This window comes from Staurois parvus, unplaced genomic scaffold, assembly GCF_062004578.1.
Source record: "Staurois parvus isolate SC_StPar_1 unplaced genomic scaffold, SC_StPar_1.0 ptg000400l, whole genome shotgun sequence".
In the NCBI taxonomy this organism is placed as follows: domain Eukaryota; kingdom Metazoa; phylum Chordata; class Amphibia; order Anura; family Ranidae; genus Staurois; species Staurois parvus.
In genome coordinates this window covers 1,144,777-1,167,950 of record NW_028318196.1, presented here as the reverse complement: position 1 = coordinate 1,167,950, position 23,174 = coordinate 1,144,777, and the positions used below count along the sequence as shown (strand labels likewise).

The 23,174-nt window shown below is 40.3% G+C and overlaps 1 protein-coding gene across 1 annotated transcript in view; it reads left to right on the top strand.

The window, feature by feature from the left end:
* Nucleotides 1-22,118, top strand: part of CDK14 (cyclin dependent kinase 14) — a 261,117-nt gene extending 238,999 nt beyond the window's left edge. The window contains exon 6 of the mRNA XM_089686476.1: nucleotides 3,254-22,118. The gene's annotated coding sequence lies outside the window, so the exon portion shown is untranslated. The remainder of the gene's footprint in view (nucleotides 1-3,253) is intronic.
* Nucleotides 22,119-23,174: the final 1,056 nt, after the last annotated feature.

Genomic DNA, 23,174 nt, shown 5'->3' with positions numbered 1-23,174 from the left:
TTCCTAGTTGTCTGAGCTCCTGTGTGTTGCTACCTCCTGTAATGACTACTCGTGTACTGACCCCGGCTTCGTTCTCTGACTGCTTGTTTTTCACCTGTCCTGACCTCAGCTAGTCGATCGGCTTTCCGTTTGTCTCCTCCCATTGTACTCTGCTCCTGCGGGCAGTCTCCTCATCCTGAGCTGGGCGTACCCATGGGCCAAGGCCTGGTCCCAGCTTGCTGCAAGTCCATCAACACAATCGGGGGCTCTGGTGAAGAAGCAGGCTGGGGCTTAGACTCCACGCCCTGGGGAACCCCAAGTTGATGATCTACAAGGGCTCACTACCACAGGTGCTGACAATGTGACGCTACTCTGCTGCATTCTCCTGTGAATCCAGGAGCAGGACCTTGACGCCCTGGGCTTAAAGGAAGTGGGATGAATGAAGCTGGGTGTCATTCAACCTGGAAGAAGGTCGGGGTTGGTAACCTGGTGAGTATGCTGGGTGTGTACACAGAGATACAGTGAATGTAGCACCTGGAACTATTTTTTTTTAAGGATGCTGGGGAATGATCTTTATCAAAGTTGGAGTTGGGATTTAAATATTTCAAGAATATTGTTAGAAATTTACTATCAAATTGAACCTGTCACAGTCCTAATGCATTCACACTTAGCCTGTGATGTAATATACACTCAACAGCCACTTTATTATGTACAACTGTTCAATTGCATGGTAACATAAATTGCTAATCAGCCAATCACATGGCAGCAACTCAATCCATTTAGGCATATAGAAGTGGGGAAGATGATTGGCGGAAGTTCAAACCGAGCATCAGAATGGGGAAGAAAGGAGATTTAAGTGACTTCGAACGTAGCATGGTTGTTGGTGCCAGATGGGCTGGTCTGAGTATTTCAAAAACTGCTGATCTACTGGGCTTTTCCCGCACAACCATGTCTTGAATTTACAGAGAATGGTCCGAAAAATAGAAAATATCCAGTGAGTGACAGTTGTATGGATGAAAATGCCTTGTTGATGTCAGAAGTCAAGGAAGAATGGGCAGACTGGTTTGAGATGATAGGCAACAGTAACTCATATCAATATGGACCAAAATCTCTGAGGAATGTTTCCAACACCTTGTTGAATCTATGCCACAAAGAATTAAGGCCGTTCTGAAGGCAAAAGGGGGTCCAGCCCGGTACTAGCAAGGTGTAGCTAATAAAGTGACCGGTGAGTGTATATACATATGCAGAGGATACTATTAACCAAATGTCAAGATGATCAGTAGATTCAGTGGTAAGGTTGGTGAAATTATATGAGAACCTTGGCCTTCCCTGGACAAGTCAAGCTCGGTCTCTGAAATTCTCTTTTGGTTATTAAGGCCAAATAAAACTTTAAAGAGGACTCAGAAGTCAAGAAAGGGCAAAGCCAGGCTTGATGTTTTCAGGAATAGTCAAGATGGAGCATACAGCCTACATATCTGGATCTGATGAATATTTTGATATGTTATATTGCGGTTAAGGTAATCTGTAATCCTATGCGTCATTTCATTTGCCCAAGTTTGTAATACGTTCGCCAACTCTGTATCGGTAACGTTGCTTGATCATATCTTTGCCATGAGACCCTACAAAACTTTCACTTTATGACCATGCTTAGGGCAGTTCATTCCTTTTTGCCACAATGCATCTTGGTCTCACAAAATAAAAACAAACATAATGGATTATAGCAGATGTTGTATCAGAAGACTTTATTAGGTCAGAAAAATGCAATGGTCCATTGCAATCAACAAAAAAAATCATAAATCCACAGTTGATCCAGAAGAAGGCAAAAACCCTTATAAAGCATGGTCCAGTTTGCTCCAACAGGAAACAATTCCTTCCTGATCCCTAGTGGCAGTTGGATATCACACTGGATTAACATTCTACAATGTTATTTCTACTAAATAATAGTGATTCATGTTATTCATCCAAAAAAAATATTAACACTGATTCAGCGGAAACAAGCGCATTGAAAATCTATTCCACATTTTTACAGCTGTTACAATAAAGAACCTTTTTAATATTGTGGAGTCTAAACCAGTTGTATCTGTAAGACTAGATGTCCAAAGCATCCCCCCCACATATCAGCTTTCAAGACCCCCCCCCCCCCACCAGCAGAAGTCATGAGTCCCCCACCCTCTCTTACATCACAGTGCACCACCTTATCTTGTACTGCTTCTGGGAAGAAGCTGGGGATGGAGCTGGGAAGCAAAAAGTGCAGAGTCTGGAGGAGGTCTACTGGAGGGCTGGAGTCTGCTGAATGCAGAGATAAGGGGATGCTGCGGCTGCACAGGCCAAGGACCTATAGGAGTTCTGTCCTTTCCGCTGCCGAATTCTGAGAAGGGGGACAGAGACAAGTCTCTCTGCGACTGCATGGAGAAGTGGAGGGTCTGGCAGAGGAGTTCTGTCCTCCCCTCTGCTGCTGATTTCTCAGACAAGGTGCGGGGCAGAGACGAGGGAGGTGCCGCAGCTGCAGGAGGGGTTTGAGGGCCACATGAAATGATCTGGCAGTTTCTGTCTCTCTATGGTATGTCCCTAGGTCTTCAGACTTGGGCAACTCATGCGGACCTACGGCCCCCCCCCGACATGCAGTGGTCCAGTTGATATCTTACATTACAAAATTGTTCAGTTGCATGAGATATTATTTATGCTTCTATGATATACTGGTCTGCTGTGATCCCCTTGTGTGGGTGATCATTCGTTTTGTCATTTTCAAATGCATCATAAAAATTATTGTACCAGAAATGGTCTGTCGGGCCGGATTCATCCCACGGGCCTTGTGTTTGTCACATGTGATTAAATAACGAAATTGTGTTTTTGTGTAATATTTTGTTGAAGCTTGGTTTCAACGGGGGAAAGTCTGGCAGGTGTAATTATTATGCTGAATAGACAGTTTAAAGAGAGACAGGCTAAAGAGAGAAAGTTATGCCAGACAGTCATCCAGTGCCTATATTTTAACTTCTGCCTTTAGTTTATTCCTACTCAAGTTTTTTTCTTGTTTTCCATCAGCTCCTAAGAACATCAGTGTGTTAATATATAACATATAATCCTCCCACAGCCTGACTTCAATATCTACAATATTCTTTTGGACAGAATGATATAGGAAATAATGTACAAATGTTATCAGCCAGTTCTGTGAACATAGTAAATATGGTCAAACTGTTAATTTTATTTTTGACTTATCTGAAGAAACAGACCTGCGACACTGTAAATATTCCCCTTTTTTCTCTTCTTTTATTAGGATAAGACTTCAATCATCATAGAATGGAAATCATTGGATTGAAGATGTTTGCCTTATGGAACGGAACCTTTTGGAGGTTGATCAGCATTCTGTTGATGTGAATTGAGAATGGAGAATTTGACAAGAAACTGTTTTCACCCAATAATTTGCTTCAAGCCTTGCACGCAATTTGCTACCTTGTGATTTATATGAAGATTAAAATGTAATATCTAGACAGCATATATTTTTTTTAATTTCCCCCCCAGTTCCGTTCCTTTATCTACACTAGAACACATATGCTAATTGGAGACCTTGCCAGTTCTCCATTCTAGGACTCAATGCATACCTTTAATTTGACCGTTGAGTCACAGGACTTTTCATATAGGAAAGAAAAAAAAAAGATTGTCATCTTGCAATAAATGATAGAAGCAAACATTTAATTTTGGATCAATGGTCAAATGCTCTCCAACTGAACTTTGACATTGCCGAATAACAAGGCCATGTTTGATAGATAGCAATATTTTGTTGAGCAGGAAAGGTCGTTCTTTAAGGCCTTAAAAAAAATTGATACATTTGTATCATTAAGAAGTTATAAATATTGTACTCATTATTGTTTCATAAAAGGAAAAAACCTGCATACCAAGGTTATGCCGTTGTGGGTTTGTTTGCATTACTCAGATCACAACGCAACTTGGAGAAATAGCTTACATTTTTTTTCCTTCACAATCTTTGTATATTTCAAAATATCAGCTTTTATGTATCACAGGAGAAATACTGAATTTGCAATTAAGTATGAAGAAAAATGATTTTGATGAATCTTTGACATATGTAAAGTATTGCCAACACACAGGATGATTTAATATCAGGTACTTAAATGTAGGCGGAGCTGTGTGTTTACTCAGAAGTGTCTCCTAAATGAAATTGTTTAAAGCTTTTCTTCAGCCTGCTCATTGGGATTCCTTGTGTCATTCCTTCTATAACTTGAGGTGAGTCTATTGCAGACAAGCAACTGACATAGCGCATAGTGTGAAGGACAGAACAGGGGGTTCTGCACTTTGTGTTCCATGTCACAGCCAAGTTCAAGTCATCTATTCATAAATAACATTTAGTTTTATCTGTGGTGCATACACAAAATGTCTGAGAGTTACTAGGGTTGGGTAGATCTCTATAGCTGTTCATGGTGCTGAATGATGTAATAATAGGCCCGTAAATGGTTGTGGTCTTCAGTAGCTCAAGGTCTTCTCGTGAGCTTCCTCTTAAAGCCCAGATTTGCAATTCAGGTGCATCAATACAAAAGATCTTACAGTTCATTTTCTTTTGAAAGCAACCGAAGCCTAAGTAGAAGAGCCTACTGTATCTCCTGCCAGCATACTGAAGAGAGTGGAAGCAGTGGTCTCCTGCAAAGGTCTGACACAACCCCTGCTGTTTCAGAGCTATAACTCTCCAGTCAGCAAGGAACTATAGGTCTGTCTCAGCAGGAGGTGTGTTGGACCTCTGCAGACAGACGACTGCTTCCACCCAGAGAGCAAGCATCCTTCATTGCATCATGCTGTCAGGAGACGAGCTTTTTTATTCAGGTTGTGGCAGCTTTCAAGGAAAACACACTGTAAGGTATTGCACTCCATTTTTTGATGCATTCAGAATGTATATAGCTGATTGAAAGTGAAAGTTCAGTTGGGGTTTATTGAAATTGGTTAACAATCCCCCGTTAGTTAAATCCAACCTGTATTGGTTTCCGTTGTCTCAAGAACATTTAACATTGTCCATTCCATGTTCAGGATGTTCTCTAGTATTAATTTGAACTGAACCATCTAAGTTGGTTCCACCTCCAATAACACTCTGTTGGTCAAATATATCACTAATCAAAGCAATGAGCCACTATCAAGACAAGGAAGGTGGGGGGTTCCAGGTTAAATGAGGGAAACATGGAAGTGGTCATTGTTGACTTTTCGTTCTGCAATAGCTAGTTGCCTGGTTGTCATGTTGACACTCTGGTTTTGTTCAATAGTTTTTTATTGGTTTAAAGGTAGTGAATGTAGAACAACCAAAGGAAAACAATGACATTGGCTTGGCATGCAGGTCAGCTATGCAAAATAATCACGCCTGACCCTCTGGTTTCATGAGTTTTGTACCTGGACCAAGCAGCACTTCTGACATCACTCTGACTTTTCTGATCTGCATACAGGTTCCAGGCTAATGACCCAAAATGTATTGAAGTCAGCTGGTCAGAATAGTGGGCAACTAGTCTTCTCAGAAGGGATGCAATAGCAACCCCCATGTTTTGCTCATTAAAGGTTCACTTTCCAAGTTTAGGGGCTCTCAGGCCAAATCATTACAATCTAATTGTACAATCTTCTCTTACTTTGCCAACATATATGACATGTCTACCTGCTAGGGCACTCATAGCACATAGCTGTTGACAGATCTTAAGTGATTGTACAGAAATTGTACAATCAGTTTGTTGTGTTTGGATGGAGCCTGGATCTTCAGGTGCTTGCTATTGGAGGAAATTGCCTAAATACAAGATTTGGAATGAGAACAGGCACATATTGATGTTTTTATTATCAACAGGTACATTTTAAAAAGGATAACTCCTTTAAGAAATTATTTTAAGAAACCTGTAGGTATTGCTTATAGCAACCAATCATATTCATGACAACATTTCCAGGCTAGCTAATTAAAGAAAATTTCTAATCGCAATGAGCAAACCACAGCTTTTCCTTCAAGTGTATTCCCAGCTAAACCTTTTTTATTTTTGGATAGAAAAAATAATTTTTTGGTTGGAGTGGGGGAAGGTTTGGAATCCCCTTAACTTTTTAACCACTATCAAATCTCCAATAGAGAGATTTCCCAAGGGGCTTCAATCTGTCTCTACTCCATCCAAAACCAAAAGGTTTGGCTGGGCATATATTTTGTTCGTCTTATAAGATGCCTGTTTTGTTCTGATACTTAACTTGCATTACAATCAAACAGCAAATATACCTGAACTATAAGGATGATTTTTTATTATAATTTGCTAAAATATGACCTGTCAACATACATAAATATTATTGACTTTCATTTTATTAAATTTAAATATGATTTCCTTATATTTTATTGTTTTTTTTTCCTTTTTCACTTTTTATAATTGATAATTTGCTAAATCTATTATTGCTTTGAAGTAAAGGTACATAATACTGCTGCATGTACAAAAATACCAGTCCGTACCCTTGTGTAAAACCTGAAGCAATGAAAAATTGTGGTATGCAATGTGGCCAATCAGATTCTAGCTGTCATAGAGAACAGAATTAATAATTTGATTGGCTGGCACTTTTCAATATTGTGTTTAATAAATGAAGGCTAAAACAAAGGTTTTGGTATGCCACACGTTGACTTTTCCAGTCAAACTTACAACATTTTATATACAAGTTTTTTCTGTTCAGATTTTATCGGTTTCTATTCACATCACATCATCTGTATCATTTTCAAAATTTGCCATTTTTTTAAGCAACATATTCTGTTGAAGCCCCACCCAGCTGCATCTTGAGTAAACTGTTGTCACATTATTCCTAAACCAGACTGCTAGGCAGGACAGTCCCATAGATATATTATTGTAGTAATGTATGGGAGGTTGGTATAAACTTAAAAAATAGATTTTTATGGTCCCCAAAGAAAATAAAACTCCTATTAAAAAGTGCTATAAAAATACTAAACAGAGATAGGTTGCAAAAGTAATTTTTTTCCCTACCACAGTTCATGAAGGGTCCTATTGCATGGGTGATGCAGGTGGACCTGATCATATGGTCAATGCAACGCTATGGACCAGTGGGTGTAAACAGACTTTTGTCCGTTTACACCCACTTTGGGGTCAAATCAGGACCTGATCAGAGGCAGCTGGATGTAAACGGACAACGGCTGCCCATAGAGTAGAGTGGGATTTGTTCATGTCTGCTCTTCATAAACTGAGCGGATGTGGACATGTCATACGCCCCCTCTGCTCTGATCAGCAGGGGATCTGTGAGCAAATCCCCTGCTGATCGGAGCATAAACCTCCTGTGTGAATTGGCCCAAATACATTCTTAGTAAATTCATTAGTAATGGGCCAAAAAAATAAAAACTCTCCACTTACGATTACCTAAAGTAAATGGTATTTGCCATATATGGTCAATACATAGGCATGTCTCTAAATTGAGTTCTGGTCTTTCCACTGGAGGATTCTATTGATGCTACAGCATAAAAGATATTTTGGATATTTGTGCACTTTAGGCATCACTGTGCATATATGCAAAAAAACAGCTCTATAAAGACATGCTTTAATGCGTTTGCTGTGAAGAAACTTGAGTGGCCTACACAGAGCCCTGTGCCAGGTCTTTTCATTCAACATCAGTACCTAATTTCACAAATACTCTTTTGGCTTAATTTCCACAAATTACCATAGACACACTCCAATATCTTGTGGAAAGCCTTCCCAGAAGAGTGGAGGCTGCTAATATATTAATTTGGAGTCCAACTCCATAATAATGGCCATGGTCTTGGAATGGTAAGTCCAACAAGCACGTATAGGTATGATGATCAGGTGTCCACACAAATTTGGTCATATGGTGTACATGCCATTTTCTTGCTAAAAACTATAGCAGAATCAGTTGCCATATTTTAAAAATCATAAAGGGGACATTAACACATTGTCTAGAATACTTTTTTGTGGTCACAACTATATCCATGTAGTCTTGCTTGGGTTTGGACCGCCAGATGCATGACCCCATAATTTGCTCTATTTTCCAGCACAAGCAGAATTCACAGACATGGATAAGCCGAACATTTTCATTTGCACTAATGCTTTTGTAGGAATGGGCCCTTTTTTAAAAAATAAATAAATTGCAGTGATTATCCATACATAAGAACATCTTCGCTCTAAATAAAGCACTGTCCAGTGTATCTTGTACATTGTGATTTATCAAGACATTCCATTGACATTACTAAATATTTCAGTGCCTATTTAATCTTTGTCTTTGGCTTTTTTTAGTAAACCATCTAGATTAAAATCTCATCTAATAGCAGCCTAGAACAGAGGTGGGTTTTCTGTAATATAAGAAGTAATTTTCCTTAATTACATGACCATTATTTACTAAACGAAGGGTAGCCAAGGTGTCTGAAGTTTATATTACATTTCGAGCCCTTCTGAAAGTAAAGCCAAGCAAAGACTTCTCTATTCCCCCATTGTATGTTGTCCCGGAAGTAGATCATGTTAACACTTCAACATTTAAGAGAGAGGCCAATTTAAAAATAAAAGGCGTATGCTGACTGTTAAGAAAGCCAGTTGACTATTAAATCATTCATAATCTTAGTATGTTTTTCTTGAAAAGAAAATGTGTGTTTTAGAGCACTGTAATTAGATTTTCTTAGGGGCAATCTTTGATGTCCATAGCTAGAAAGAATTATGCTTGGTACATGATTAATATATACAGGCACTGGATGTGTTTAGTGGAAGGATTGAGTCCTAAAGAGAATGAGTGAATGGCCAGAGTGAAAGGTTTTCATAAAAGAACAATCCTTCCACCAACTGATACCTTTTCCCTTTACTGGGACTGGAAATACCTGGTGCTTCTTGATATGGGGTGGGGAGCGCTTTCTATTCCTCTCAGAATGCTGTGCTTGGGCCTGTGTGACCAATCACCAGATCTAAACATGGTCACTTTAAAAGGAGAAGGAAGAACTCAACTCCATGTAAGCTCTCACACCAACTGCCGAAGTGCTTACACAGGGGTCAGACTCCCAGCTCTGACAGAGTGGTGGGATGAGGGGATTATTTTTTCAAAGGATCCTTCTTGAAAGAACAAAGTGACAGAATCTTTTTAATGAAGGCTTATACTCTGAATGTGGCACTTGAAAAAACCACTCAGCGAGATAATTATAAATCAAGTTCTTCAGAATTATGGCTGTTGGTGGTTTGAGTCACATGATGGATCTTAGATTGTTGGTCAAGTAGTCTTAGCTGAAGGTACTTGAGGCAGAGTTATCCATTCTGGTGCAGAATCACATAACTGGCACCAATGAGGGGAACTCAAATATTCCAGTGAAAATACTCCCCTAATCCTGTTATAGTCTTTAATCTGGAGGATATTTATTATAAGGACCATTTCCAATTTGCAGATCAAATTTGCCCCAAATTGTTTTTTTTTTATTTTGAGTGGAATGAAAATAGCTTGATCAATTACCATGTCTTTACTTTGTGGCACCTGTGAACAGCTGTGATGGCTGTTTAGATGAGCTAATGTTGTCACATCCTAAATAAATTGTCCATTGTTTTCTATGCAAAATCCACTAGACTGGGTAGACAATAGAACTGCTGTATCATCTGCTTTCTAGTGGAGCCTCCATAGGAATCATGGGGACAAACAATTCTAGTTTAGCTAAAAAGCCAGGCTTTTATAGCCATTCCGAGGGAGGTGGGGAATTTCCCTTGTACTTTAAGAGTTACTTTCTTGTGCAAAAATAGGTAAAAAAAAAGTACAGACACAGGAATACTTACATTTCCCACGGGCAAAACTTTGAAAGTTGACTGGCCAGCTTTGGCTGAATTTTACTTCCTCAATCCCACTAGCTCAGATTACATGGCAAATGCCCTGAAATAACATCATGTGACCAGTACAAGTAGAGAGAAGAATTGGGGGACTTTGTGCAAAAGATTATGTACTGTATACTCATCACTTAGGTTTTCCTAAGGTATGTTTACATTTAGGGACTAGGCTAAATTTAAGATAGGAATAAACCAAATCCTGGCAACATCACTAAAAGAAGAAATCTATTTCGAGAAGAGAAGCCCAGACAAACACAAATTTGTAAATATGTATGTACTTGTCATTTGTATCCACCATTTGACAGTAATGTCAGTGGTGTGAGGACATTCATGCCAAGTATCCTAGATAATGGTAACTGTTGTAGACCCATTTAGGAGTTGTCATTTAATCCAACAGTAGACACACCCATGTTTTCACAAGCGTCTGATTGTAATTCTGTAGGCCAAGGGTCTCCAAACTTTCCATACAAAGGGCCAGTTTACTGTTCCTCAGACTTGAGGGGGGCCAGACTGTGGCTTATCACAGTAGAAAATGTTCAAGCATCAGTGGGATTAAACAATGCCACATCATTTAGTATTAGGGGGAGGAATAGTGCCCCATTTTTGGTGTCAGAGGAAGGCATAGTGTCATATTGTTGGTGTCAGTGGGAGGAATAGTGCCCCATTGTTGGTGTCAGTGGAATAATGCCCCACTGTTGGTGTGAGTGCAGGAGTTTTTCGGGTCAGTCTGAGGAATAGTGCCTTGTATCAGTGGAAGTAATAGTACCCTGAGGGCAGATAAAGGCTAGCAAAGGGCTGCAGTTTGGAGATCACTGGTCTAGACATATTTTTTATTGCGATGATCATAGTTACCTGGGACATATTGCTTTGTGGCAGATAACTTTAGGTGTGGCTTTATTCAAGGTGTAAAATAAAAGTGGTCAACGTGAAAGCCAAAGGCATGACCTATAGCAACCATTAAGTAGTACTTTCCCAACCAGGGCTAGCATGACATCAAAATCCAATTGGTTGTCATGAGAACTCCTACTTTTTGATTTGCACTATTTTTTAATGCATGAATTCAACACTACTTGTAGATATGGCCATGGTTGTAAAACATTTTTGTACTGGACTTGGCTAAATGGTAACTTTTACAGCCTAATACAGGCAAGATATACACAAATACGTTCAACAACTAAAATAAGTATTGTGTGCTGCATTGACAAGCCTACAAGTCAGGTCTCTGCTCAGGTTACAAAAACACCTACTAAAAAGGGCTAAGGACAAAGGAGAACACTAGACAAGCTACAACAATAAAATAAAGCCATTAAAATGATGCAGGGAATGGAGCTTAGCTTTCCTAGTTACCCAGAAAAACAGCGTTGGCAGCAATCTGGTGTTTTAGAAACACCATTCTGTATCTAAATTCATAGTGTGTCTGGGTATTCCTGATGTCACCGATGGCTATTCTAACGTTCACTGTCTAGTTCATCTTCATCGCTGGTCCCTTGGTGTTATTCTCTTCCTGGTGTTTGTGCTGTTTCTGGCCTCACCTTTGCCATTTTCACCCCTGCCCCCCTATGCACCCAGTAGCTCCCCCCCATTTAAAAATTAAGTGCACTCCTACAACAATGTATTGGATAATATATTCAGACTAATAACAGTCATTTGTTAATATAAGATAAGATTTTCTTTGTTTTCCTTAGTTTGCCTTTAAGAACTGTAATTAAGGGCCCTGACCATGTTATTCCCTTTCATTTGCATTAAGACCCTATGCCGCTTTCCTGAAGCTCTGGTTTGCTTGTGTAAAGTGTTACAGCAAGCAAGGGATCTCCAAATCCCTTTAAATGTACATGCTTATCAAAGCTTTTTCACAGTTGGCCGACTGTGGTCACAAACCTTCGGATGAGGAGCACCTAGTATAATATTTCATATCACTTAAAGGTCTTTTTTAAAAGTTCAGTGGGTAAGAGTATCAAACATAGCCCACGTTATTAGAATCATGTTGTAATACACTAGAGGACCTACAGTATGTTGAGGCTTGATGCAGAACATCATCTAGTAATGGAACTAGGAAAGTCAACCGGCTGTTCCTAGTGTCACTAGGAGACAAGAGTCTGAAGAAAGGGTAGGCCCTTTCCCCAAAACTTGGTTGTATTTGAGGCTCCCAGCTGCTAAATGAAGGTCTTTTTGAAATATTTATTAGTTAGGAGCCTCAGATACAACCACACTGTTTTGGGGAAAAGTCCCTCCACTTCTTCAGATTATCATCTCCTAATGGCACTAGGAATGGCCGTAGCAAGCCTGAACTTAGGTCCTCTAGTGCTTTCCATTGTGAGTCTAATAACATCTACTGCTCAAGTTCTGAAGAAGAGGAAAGCCTTTCCCCCAAAACGCATTGTTTCAAAAAGACTTTTAAGTGATATGAACTTTAGTATTAGGCGCTCCCCAGTACCCACCCAAAAATTCACATTCTGCTGACTGATTCTTTTGTCACGATCAGAGAAGTAGCAGTCTAGCACTAAAAAAAAATTCCTCATACATTATAATTACACAACAGATCAGCTTCTTTGAAGGAAGATCCACTTCACTGTGTATTCTTCAGAACCTATTGTCACTTCAAGCATTCTAGTGCTATCACACACATCAGAAAACAGTAGTCATATGGGATGTCCAAAGCAAGGTGAGTTTTTCTGAGCACTTGTTTTTTTTGCACTCTGCTATCATGTGCTGTGCAGGAATTATCATTTGAAAGTAAAACTGTACTATATTCTGAACAAGCAGCAAAGTCACTTTAAAAAAAAGCCCTCATTCACCTCTTTAGCTATGGGTATTGTAGAGAAATTAATCTTTAAAATTCACAGTAAAGGCACGGAAATGTTAGCTTTTTCCCATTACTTTCTATTGCAGGAAAATCTTGGCAGCCTACCAGCCCTCCAATCTAAACACGCAGCAAGTGTCGTAACGCTGTTAGAATTCTACTAAAACCGACTGTAGAGTCTTTGTTGTAATGTTTAAAGTTGAAGTTTAATCTGCTTATATTTTGCCTTCCCTGATTCCTCAATTCCTATTTATGCTATATTAGCTAATGACATTTTTAAATAAAACCTTTCCATTTTCATACTTTATTTGATGTCATCACTGGGTCTCTGTTCTTCTCTGTGCAGTACAAGGGTAGATCATGGCTGATGGGAAGGGCTAGCAGGATGCAGTATGTAGCTTCCTGAAAACATCACAGCACCCTGCCTCTCACCCAGCCCTGATGCAAGCAGAGACGGAGTTATACAAATATTACAATGCCTTAATAGGTAGGTGTCAGTCTGGAGGAGTGGGTGTTCCTAAGCAGACTGCATTTGCATGCTAAACACGCTAGATATTGCACACATGTGATGCTAAGCCTCCTTGACTGCAAGGACTGAAATCTTTTAAACAGAAGGGGCAGGCTGGGGATAGTAAAGCTGGGAGATATGGACTGGATGATGTTGCAGGTCCTCCAGCCAAGCAATGAGGCAGGCACTATCTGACTTGGTGCAGCTACTAATGCCCACTTTGAGAAGCCCACAGTGTCCAGTGAAAGCAGAGTACTCAATGTCACCTTATAAAGCGCGCCTGTACATCGGTGGAAGACTGAGGGTAAGGCTGGAGTGTAGCTTTAAGGATTTGAAGGAATGAATTACTTCACAGTACAAGCAGCTAGAGAGGTCAGGGGTGGTTGTTTTGAAATTCTTTTGCTACCTGTTGTGAAAACGTTCATTTCCATAGAATTGGTACAGCTGCACTTTAAGGAATCTGGAATGGAATGAACCAGATAAAAGGAACATTACATTAAGTTTATATTTTTATGATAAAGATGCACAAATCCTTTAAATGTTTAAAATGCAAAAAAAAGTTTAGGACACCAACAAGAAAATGAGTTTGCATCTGACAGCATCCTCTCCTGTCCAGCCAATACACACAGTGCAGTTCCATCTATCAGTAGCCTTGGCAGCAATCTCCATTCCTTGCTATTTAGTTAATGGAATACTATTTGTTACGTTCGGTTTAGGTCCTTCTGTAGCTGCCAAACAGGAAAGGAAACACCAAAGGCACTCAACCTTTTATTTTTGGTGCTATGGGGTACATTTTTATCTTGACGGGGGTTCTTTTTCTTCTTTTTCTTTTTTTTTTTGTAATGTAATAGTTATGCAATAAATTTTAGTATTTGGAACATGCAATAGCAACATCCTTTGTTTTTCAGCCAAGGTTATGCAGACTTGCACTTTATAGCCTCCTACGGACTGTAGCGTAAAGCTCTGCTATAAAATGACAGCAATATACAGTATATGTAAGGGATTTTATCAATGTAAAGAAATGTGTGAAATGACAAGAATGTATATCAAGGAGATGATTCCTTTATTAATGCCATAAACAAATTCAAACAGATTTTAAAAAAAAATGGTTTGTTCTACCTAATCACTGAGATTTCGTTTTGAAATATGTGGATTTTTTTTTATCCAGCTGTGGATATGTGTTCTAGCCAGGGGCGGACTGACAACTCATGGGGCCCCCAGGCAATAGGGGATCATGGGGCCCCTGTGTCCTTGCCCAAACTCAAAAAAGCCTATGAAAAAGGTACCAGGGGAATATCATGGGGCCCCCTACTGACCCTGGGCCCTCGGGCAGTGCCCGAGTTTCCAAATGGTCAGTCCGCCCCTGGTTCTAGCTAAGCTATCTCTTAAAACAGTTAAATATTTTTCCATTGACAGCTACTGTATGGCCTTGGTGCAGGTGAAGTCCAACAAATCTGGACACCAATATCCAAATGATAAAAATAAATGGCTTACATTGGTATAGTGATCATATAGATGTTTTCTATGTTATTGAAGCCTAGTTCTTCCTAAATCAGACCCCTGATATTTAGCTTTGTATTTTAAAACATGGACGATTTAGAGATAGGTATTTGTCAAAATACCTCTTTCTTGTCATTGAGTGCCTCAGCTGTTTGATGAGCCAGGCAACCACAATAGAAGAAGAAAACCTATAGAACTGGCACCATAATGTTGTCAATGCGGACATGTATTTGTTTTTAGAGACAACTTAGCTGCAAGGACAATTGTAGATTGGAAACTTTTAACACATGATCAGAGATGGTCAAACCATTTCCTCACCCCCAAAAAGGACACCTAGTAAAGCTTTTAGCTCTGCAGATGAGGAACCTCTAAACCATTTAAGTCAAGTGACTTATGAGTGATTGCTTGAGCATGTGTCGGTCACATTGTACAACATAACCATAGCATTTTTTTTTGGTGAAGTGTTCCTTACAAGCGGCAATGCTGTAAACATTTTAATGATCTGCATGGTCTAGTTGAAATATTGTGAAGGATAATTGGACTTTTATAGGGATATTTTATAGGGATATATATATACTCTTGTTGGCAGTAAAGGTTGTTTTAGAACTGCCCAGTCCTGTATTGTAAGGACAGGGGGGGCATCTGCTGCTAGATACTCTATGGGGGTGATTTACTAAAGCCAAAAGGACTGTGCACTCTGCAAAAGCAGTTGCTCCAGAGCTTTGTAAATGAGAAGTTCTGCTGACTTCCATCATTTAATCAGGTGCATGCAAAATACTGTTTTATTTTCTTTGCACCTGATTGGGTATTGCTTGCAAAGTGAAGCTCTACCTCATTTACTAAGCTCTGGAGCAACTGCACTTGCAGAGTCCAACTGTACTTTGCAAAGTGCAGTCTTTTTGGGGGGAGTGAGGGAAGCGAGTACCATTTTTTTTTTTTTTTTTTTTGTGGGTACCCGCACCCACTTCCCCAATCCTTGCAAGGAGGATGTTGCCTCTTTCACCCCTTTCCCCAATCCTCATGCTTCCTGGGACCCATCACAAGTCCCAGGAGGCTTCAAGACCAGTTTCCCTGCAACACACAATCTTTCAAATACACAGTCGAGATCCATCTGGGATTAATCAGGAAGTTGCAGCCAGCTTCCAAATCCAACATGTTGGCAACTGGTATCCAGCAACGGTGAGAAGAGTTGCCTGCAAGAAGACAATGCTGGACTCCATGGACTGGTAAGTAGCTGTTGTTTTGTTTTAAATCGGCAGCAATAGTGCTTGTAGCTGCTGACTTTTAATTTTTTCTAAATACTGGATGAAGTTCCTCTTTACCACACACCCTTCCAGCAGGAGGTTCACTCTTGCTGAAGAGCTCAGGGTCCCACTGATGTCCATAACTGCTCATTGTGCCTGAGAGCATGAGCCATGGTACCTCCCATTGGCCACTAAATCATTGCAGGGTTTCACAGCCAGCTGGCACCCAGCATGGGACTTGCTATCCACCACAATCAGAAGCTCTTTAAGAGAGGGAAGTTTCTACAGACCACCTACTGAAAAGATGAGGCTTCATTTACCGGTTGGCACCAGTTTTTTTTTTTTGTCAACATGTTGACAGGGTTGATTTAAGGGTGCAATGGGATTAGAAGGAAATACAGTGACAAATGTCCCTGACATAGCTTTGTTTATAAACAAAGCCATGCAATCACATTCACACTAACATGGGTTAGAAAACAAAGCCATGCAATCACATTCACACTAACATGGGTTAGAAAAAGCCATTTGAATTTTTTTTTCAAGCAAATTTCCCCTAAGCAGTCCACATGGCAGCATTTGAAGACACTTTTGTTGAAGTTTCTGCAAAGGCAAAACCATTAGTACTCGGCCTCAGGACCCCTGGTATTTATTGTCCTGGGAGTATTTATTGGTAAAGGGGCTATAGCAGGGGTGCCTAACCTTTTGAAGAGCTAGGACCACTTAAGTGACTTGGCAACCGGTTGTGGGCCACATTGAGTAGAGCAGGCAGATGACAGGTCCCTATCAACTAGGCATATGCAGAGCAAACACAGACCATTCTACTCTATGGGCCCTCCGATCCAATCTACCCAGGTAGAAGGGGACAGATCCCCTTCTGTTTTTTTTAGCGGATCGGATTGGAGGTAGGTGAGGGTAAACCGATACAAGTCTGTTTAATCTGCCACTCCATAGAGGTGAAGGGAGGGTCTGATTGGGTCTGCCTGAAAAACGGACAGACCGACCCCAATCGGACCTATCGTGTGAAAGGGACCTAAGGCTGCTTTCACACTGATGTGCTGCAGTTTACCCACACTGCGGGTGCAGCGCAGTGCACTTGTAGATTTCCGGCCGGTTAGCTGCACATTGCCATAGACTTCTATTATATCCTGCAGGTGTGGTGCACTTTCTGAAACTCAGTAACCACTGCAGAAGAGAGATGCCCGATTATACACTGTGATTTTAGAATATAAAATGACCTTTAATAATAATCCTTCATTCAGAAATCTCCCTTACTACAGGTATTGCTGGCTGTTGCTGTCCCAATTGGTATCACTTCACCTGTGACAGGCACTGGTGCCATATTGGAAGCATCGGATTATGCGGCTCTGCTCCCTCCACAGTCGTGCATCCTCTAGCGCCGGCTCCAGTCAGAACACTGATGTTCTGGGACGGCAGGTCCAGAACCCGCGATCTAGGCTTGCCGACCTGTCAACCCAGAGCAGGAGGTCGCAGCCACATCAAAGGGCTGTGGTGGTCATGGGTCAGTGGTTGGACATCCCTGGGTTATAGTAACAGTGATCTCTCCCAGTCTCCTGTCAGTGTCTGTCTTTAGCCTCAATCACACTTGCAGGATGACCCCAGTTTCAGATTATCTCTTGTAGGATGACTGAGGTCTCCAACCAAACTTATGTAGGATGCCAGCAGTCTCAGACATTCTCTTGTAGTATGTCCACAGTCAGCAGTCTCTTTCAGCATACCTACAAGTTTTACGCAATCTCTTGTAGCATGTCAGCAGTCTCTAACAATCTCTTGTAGTATCTCAACAGTCTCTAATAATCTCTTGTAGTATCTCAGCAGTCTCTCACAATCTATTGTAGTATCTCAGCAGTCTCTAACAATCTCTTGTAGTATCTCAGCAGTCTCTAACAATCTCTTGTAGTATCTCAGCAGTCTCTAACAATCTCTTGTAGTATCTCAGCAGTCTCTAACAATCTCTTGTAGTATCTCAGCAGTCTCTAACAATCTCTTGTAGTATCTCAGCAGTTACTAACAATCTCTTGTAGTATCTCAGCAGTCTCTAACAATCTCTTGTAGTATCTCAGCAGTCTCTAACAATCTCTTGTGGTATGCCAGCAGTCTCCAACATTCTCTTGTAGTATGTTCACAGTCTCTGACTATCTCTTGTAGAATGTCCACAGTCTCTGACTATCTCTTGTAGAATGTCATCCATCTCTGACAATCTCTCGAAGTATGTCAGCAGTCTCCGACATTCTCTTTCAGTAGGTCCACAGACTGTGGCTATTTCTTGTAGTATGTCTTCAGTCCCTGACAATCTCCTGTAGGATGTCATCCTACAGGAGATTGTCAGAGATGGCTGACATCCTACAGGAGATTGTCAGAGATGGCTGACATCCTACAGGAGATTGTCAGAGATGGCTGTCAGCCATCTCTGACAATCTCCTGTAGGATGTCAGCCATCTCTGACAATCTCCTGTAACACTGCAGTTGATTTACTAAAGGCAAATAGACTGTACACTTTGCAAGTGCAGTTGCACTCATTTTCCTTCGTAAATGTAATGTGGTTAGGCTTCACTTTATAAAGAAAATCTAATCAGGTGCAAGGAAAATTAAAAAAAAAAACATTTTTCTTGCTGATGATTGGATGATGGAAATCAGCAGAGATCCCCCACATTTATTAAGCACTGGGGAAAAAGAGTGCAATTGTACTTGCAGAGTGCACAGTATATTTGCCTTCAGTAAATCCACCCCACTGAATATTATGTGAAAACCCCTGCGTATCTCAGGGGGCTGCACCTGAACCCCCAATATCTAGTAAGTTGACCACCACTGCTCTTTACAAACCAGCAGGACTTTTATGGCCAGCCAAAAAACAGCCTGTAATGGATAGAAAGTACAGCTTTATATTTTTACATAAGCAGCCAATACCAACATGCCAGGAGCTCCCACACCTGCAGTTATCCTGTAACCATATAAATCAATAAAGCAAATTACAGACAGCGGTGTATGCAATTTACAGCACACTTGAATCTTGAATGGATAGAATAAAAAATATAATTTTGTTTTTTTTTCTTGTGACACAGAGCTGAGACAATGTTTTGTTATGTGGATGTGTTCATTGATTTTTTTTTTTAGTTATCTACATATCAAAAATGATTATCTATGAAAGATACTTTGTTTTTTTTTATGATGTATAATCGAAATTCTCTGGAATGAAGTGGGGCTTATAGCTTCTCCCTCAATCTATATGTATTCTTCCCCACTGCCATAATGAGGGGAGAGGACGCGAACTACTGACGAACGTGATGCACTTAATGAGAATGCATTCTCGTGTTTTGCATTCATTGGTTAACACAGCCTTTCATAACTTTCTTACGATGTGCTCTTTTTTGCAAAAAGTTATATATAAACATACATGGGCTTATTGAAAATGACTTTGAGGCTGTAGCAACCGTGGTATTTGATTGCCTCAGGCAACAGTTATTGGGGCATTTTTTTTTTATTGCATATTTCTGCCTGTTTAGTCCAGGGGTTCTCAAACTGACTTCTTTGTAAAATGTAGCAGGTGGGGTAAGGAACCTTTGTAATGGAGGTGTAGGTTGGAAGACTTGTACATGAGCTACTATGTTATTTTCCACAATCCCACTCAAGCCAAAATGGAAAAATTATTTTGATTTTGGTGGATGTTCCTTGGTCTTCTTTTTAATGGGGCAAAGAGCAACTGTAACATGTAGTAACCCATAGCAGCAAAATGACAATTGTTTTCTGATGAAATCAAGTTGCTATGATTTATGGAACTCTGCTTACAATTGTTTCTCTTTGTACTCCGCTCACTATTGGTATTTTATTTGGGATGCACACTACACGCTTGAATCACAGGGTGGATATTTTTTTTTCTCTCCGAGGTTCCGATGGTGAGGTTATCACTTCCAGATGGGCTACCTAATTATTGGTTTGTTCTGCACTATGTAGTCTATTATGACCCATTCAGACCTCTCCACTATGTTGCAGTGCTCTAAGCATGCATGTTAACCTGCCATATTTCGCAAGTTAACTTTGTGGTGAGGAATCCAATTCATTTTACTGAAGGCTACCACAATGGACAGGTCTACACTCAGCCTTAGGGAGAGTGATTTGGCTTGGTGATGGCTTCAACTGTTGAGCAAAACTGGAAATTTGAAGGGGTCCAGAGATGCGCTGTTGACTATATATTAGCATGTGACCTCATTGTCCTATGTATGGGACATCACAGCCCTTATAAGGATAGACTTCTAAGATATACTATTTCCTGATTGGGTCATCACAGGAGGTGAAGATTCTCTATCCATAAGCTTTTAAAAATGGGATCTCCTTTGGGTCCCACTTAGTAGCCACACTCCAAGGAAGGACATTTTGGACTTTTTACCTGTTCGCATGAGTAAATCTGTTTTGCCAGCAGAGTGAATAGCTGCTTCCATGGCAAACCCCAGAAAAGTGGCCGGATTCATTATGAGTTCTGTTGAATAGATTTGCTCATCTCTTCTGGAAAGATCCCACCAAGGGTGCCCAAGAGACACCAGCATCCACTATATGATTCAGCAAAGCCAATCCACCACACAAAAATAAAAAGATGAGATTGGGGTGGTGTGTGCCTTCAGGTAAACATGGTTGTTTTGCTAACCAAAAAAAGGATTTGTATTTATAGAATTGTTGACAAGCCAAAGATTGCCTACCCCTTGACTAGATAATTAAAACAGTGTGATCATTGTCACTACTGTAATAGTGAATGTGTTGGTATCATGTAACTGACAGCTACACTTGATTTGTACACTCTCCAATGGTTGTGATTAATGTGGTTCCTAAAGACTTAAACTGTACTTGTCCACTGGTAGAGAGAGCCATTCTGAAAGTCATGTCCTTGCTAAAGGGTGATCAATGCTGGTGGGCTTAAGTGTCTACCATTGAAGTTCTAGGGTGTCCCATTTGCAGCTAGATTCTTAATTTCATTTACAGTGAATGATGCAAAAGAGTAAGACTTCTTTGATTTGCATAAAGGTTATAGCTGGGAGGGAAGAGACCGTATCTCTGAGAAGACCTTACTGGTGTGTCCCCCCACTCCAAAATAATATATCAGGATTGACTGACCTTTTAATGAGCCTGTAGTCTACCCAGCAACTACTTGTGGGTTCCATCCCATCCATATTTATGTATAACCCAGCCTAGTCCTTTTTTTTTTTTTTTTTTTTTTTTTTAATATATCTAAAGCCAAAACTTTCTTTTTTTAGACAGAGTATGAAGAATTAAACTTTGTTCAATGTTTACACCATCTGTGTTGCATTGGGGAGATATCTACTAACTTTCAGTTCTGCTTGATCCAACAGGAAGGCAGAGGAAGAGGTAGTGAGAGAAATCTTCTATTAGCACTCATTGAAACTGTGGGAAGGTTTGACCCTCTCTTAAGGGTTGGTGACAATTCTCAATTTTTAGCTTTTTTCTCATTTTTAGTCCCTATGGTGATCACTGCAGGAACAAATAGAAAATAACTCCCCATTGGGGTCACAGGCCACAATTTAAACCTGGGAGATTCTCTGCCCTTGCATTTTCTATCCAAAATGAGAAAAAAAGTATTTATTATTACAGGTACTTATATAGAGCAATCAATTTATGCAGCACTTTACATATATATTGTACATTCACATCAGTCCCTAACTCTCAAGGGGTGTACAATCTAAGGTCCCTAACTCACATTCATACATACACATACTAGGACCAATTAACCTATCAGTGTGTCTTTGGAGTGTGGGAGGAAACCAGAGGAAACCCAGACAAGCACAGGGAGAACATGCAAACACCAGGCAGATGTTGCCATGGTTGGGATTTGAACCAACAACCCTAGTGCTGGCAGGCAGAAGTGCTAACCATTTAGCCCCTGTGCTGCTAATCAGGCTTTAGCTGCACATTTGAGAATTTGAACTATCCCAGGGCTGTTCAGAGTAACATTCACTTATGTCCCCACCCCAGTGGTGTCAAATATTTCTGCACTATTCAAAATGGCTTCCTCTACAAGAAGACTCATATACCTGAATATGTACAGCATCTGCAACCATGAACGTTTGAGAATCACTGTCTTGGTATGTAATGATACACTTTTATCTTCATGGTCTTGTAGGTAGCACAGTATATTGTTGCTTTACTTGTTACAATGTGTATTTTGTGCATACAAATAAAGGTGTAATTGTGCCTCACCTGTAACCGTTTTCTTGTATTATGGTATAAATAAAGTGAACCGGAATTCATGCATATTTGATTGCCTTGTTCTGCATTAGAGGGGTACTTGCCCCTCCCTCCGGCTCCTTCAGCTGTGTCATGTGTTGTGAATAGACCTGATTAGCTGGAGGTCAATCTACATGAATACTAAAGTGGTTGTAGACCTTTGAAATTAAAAATGAACAAAGCATATTCCTTTATAAGGTGTACCTGACTCAGTCCAAAGCACCTAGTGTGATTTCTGTCTGCTCTCTCTTCCCTCTGCTATCTGCATGAACTACTTTCGACAGGTTTTGCCAACACCACTGAATCCCTGTGAGTGACAGCCTCAACAATGTATATTTCCCTAGGTGACTGTGTAAAGAGGTGTGTCTCCATTCCCTCCATTCAGATCTCAGATTACACTCAGCTCCCCTCTCTGTGCTCTGCAATGTCTGACATCAAATTCCCGCCTCCTGTCAACTGATGATCAGAAATGCTGTGTAAACTGTAGACTTTGAACAGCTGTAGAGGAGAGATGACTGACGATAAACAGGTATGGTGTGTGTAGGAGGATTTGTTTCATCTCTCTGTATCACCTGATGCTAGTCACTCCAGTGGATAAACAGTATTTAGGGGTTTACAACCACTTTAAGGCAATTCAGATCATGGTAGTAGGTGCCTCAGAAAAACCTGCAGTCAGCAGTCTGTAGTGATCCATCTGATGACTGCAATAAATTATATTCACCTGACTAAAATAAATAAATGTTATTTTTGTTCCTGAAAATCATCAAATACAATCAATTAACATTTGAACCTCCTTACCTTGCAGTGATAGAACAGGGGTCTCCAAACTTATTAACAGGTGGCCAGTTCACGGACCTTCACACTGTTGGGATCAAACTATAGTTTGGAAAAAAAATATGAACAAATTCCTGTGCACATCGCACATATCTTATTTGTAGAGCAAAAAAACACAGGAAAAAAACAATACAATATGTAAAATGCACTTCACACTAACGCACTGGACACCGCGATGCACTGTACACTGTGACGCACTGTACTCTGTGACGCACTGGACACCGCCATGCACTATACTCTGACGCACTGGA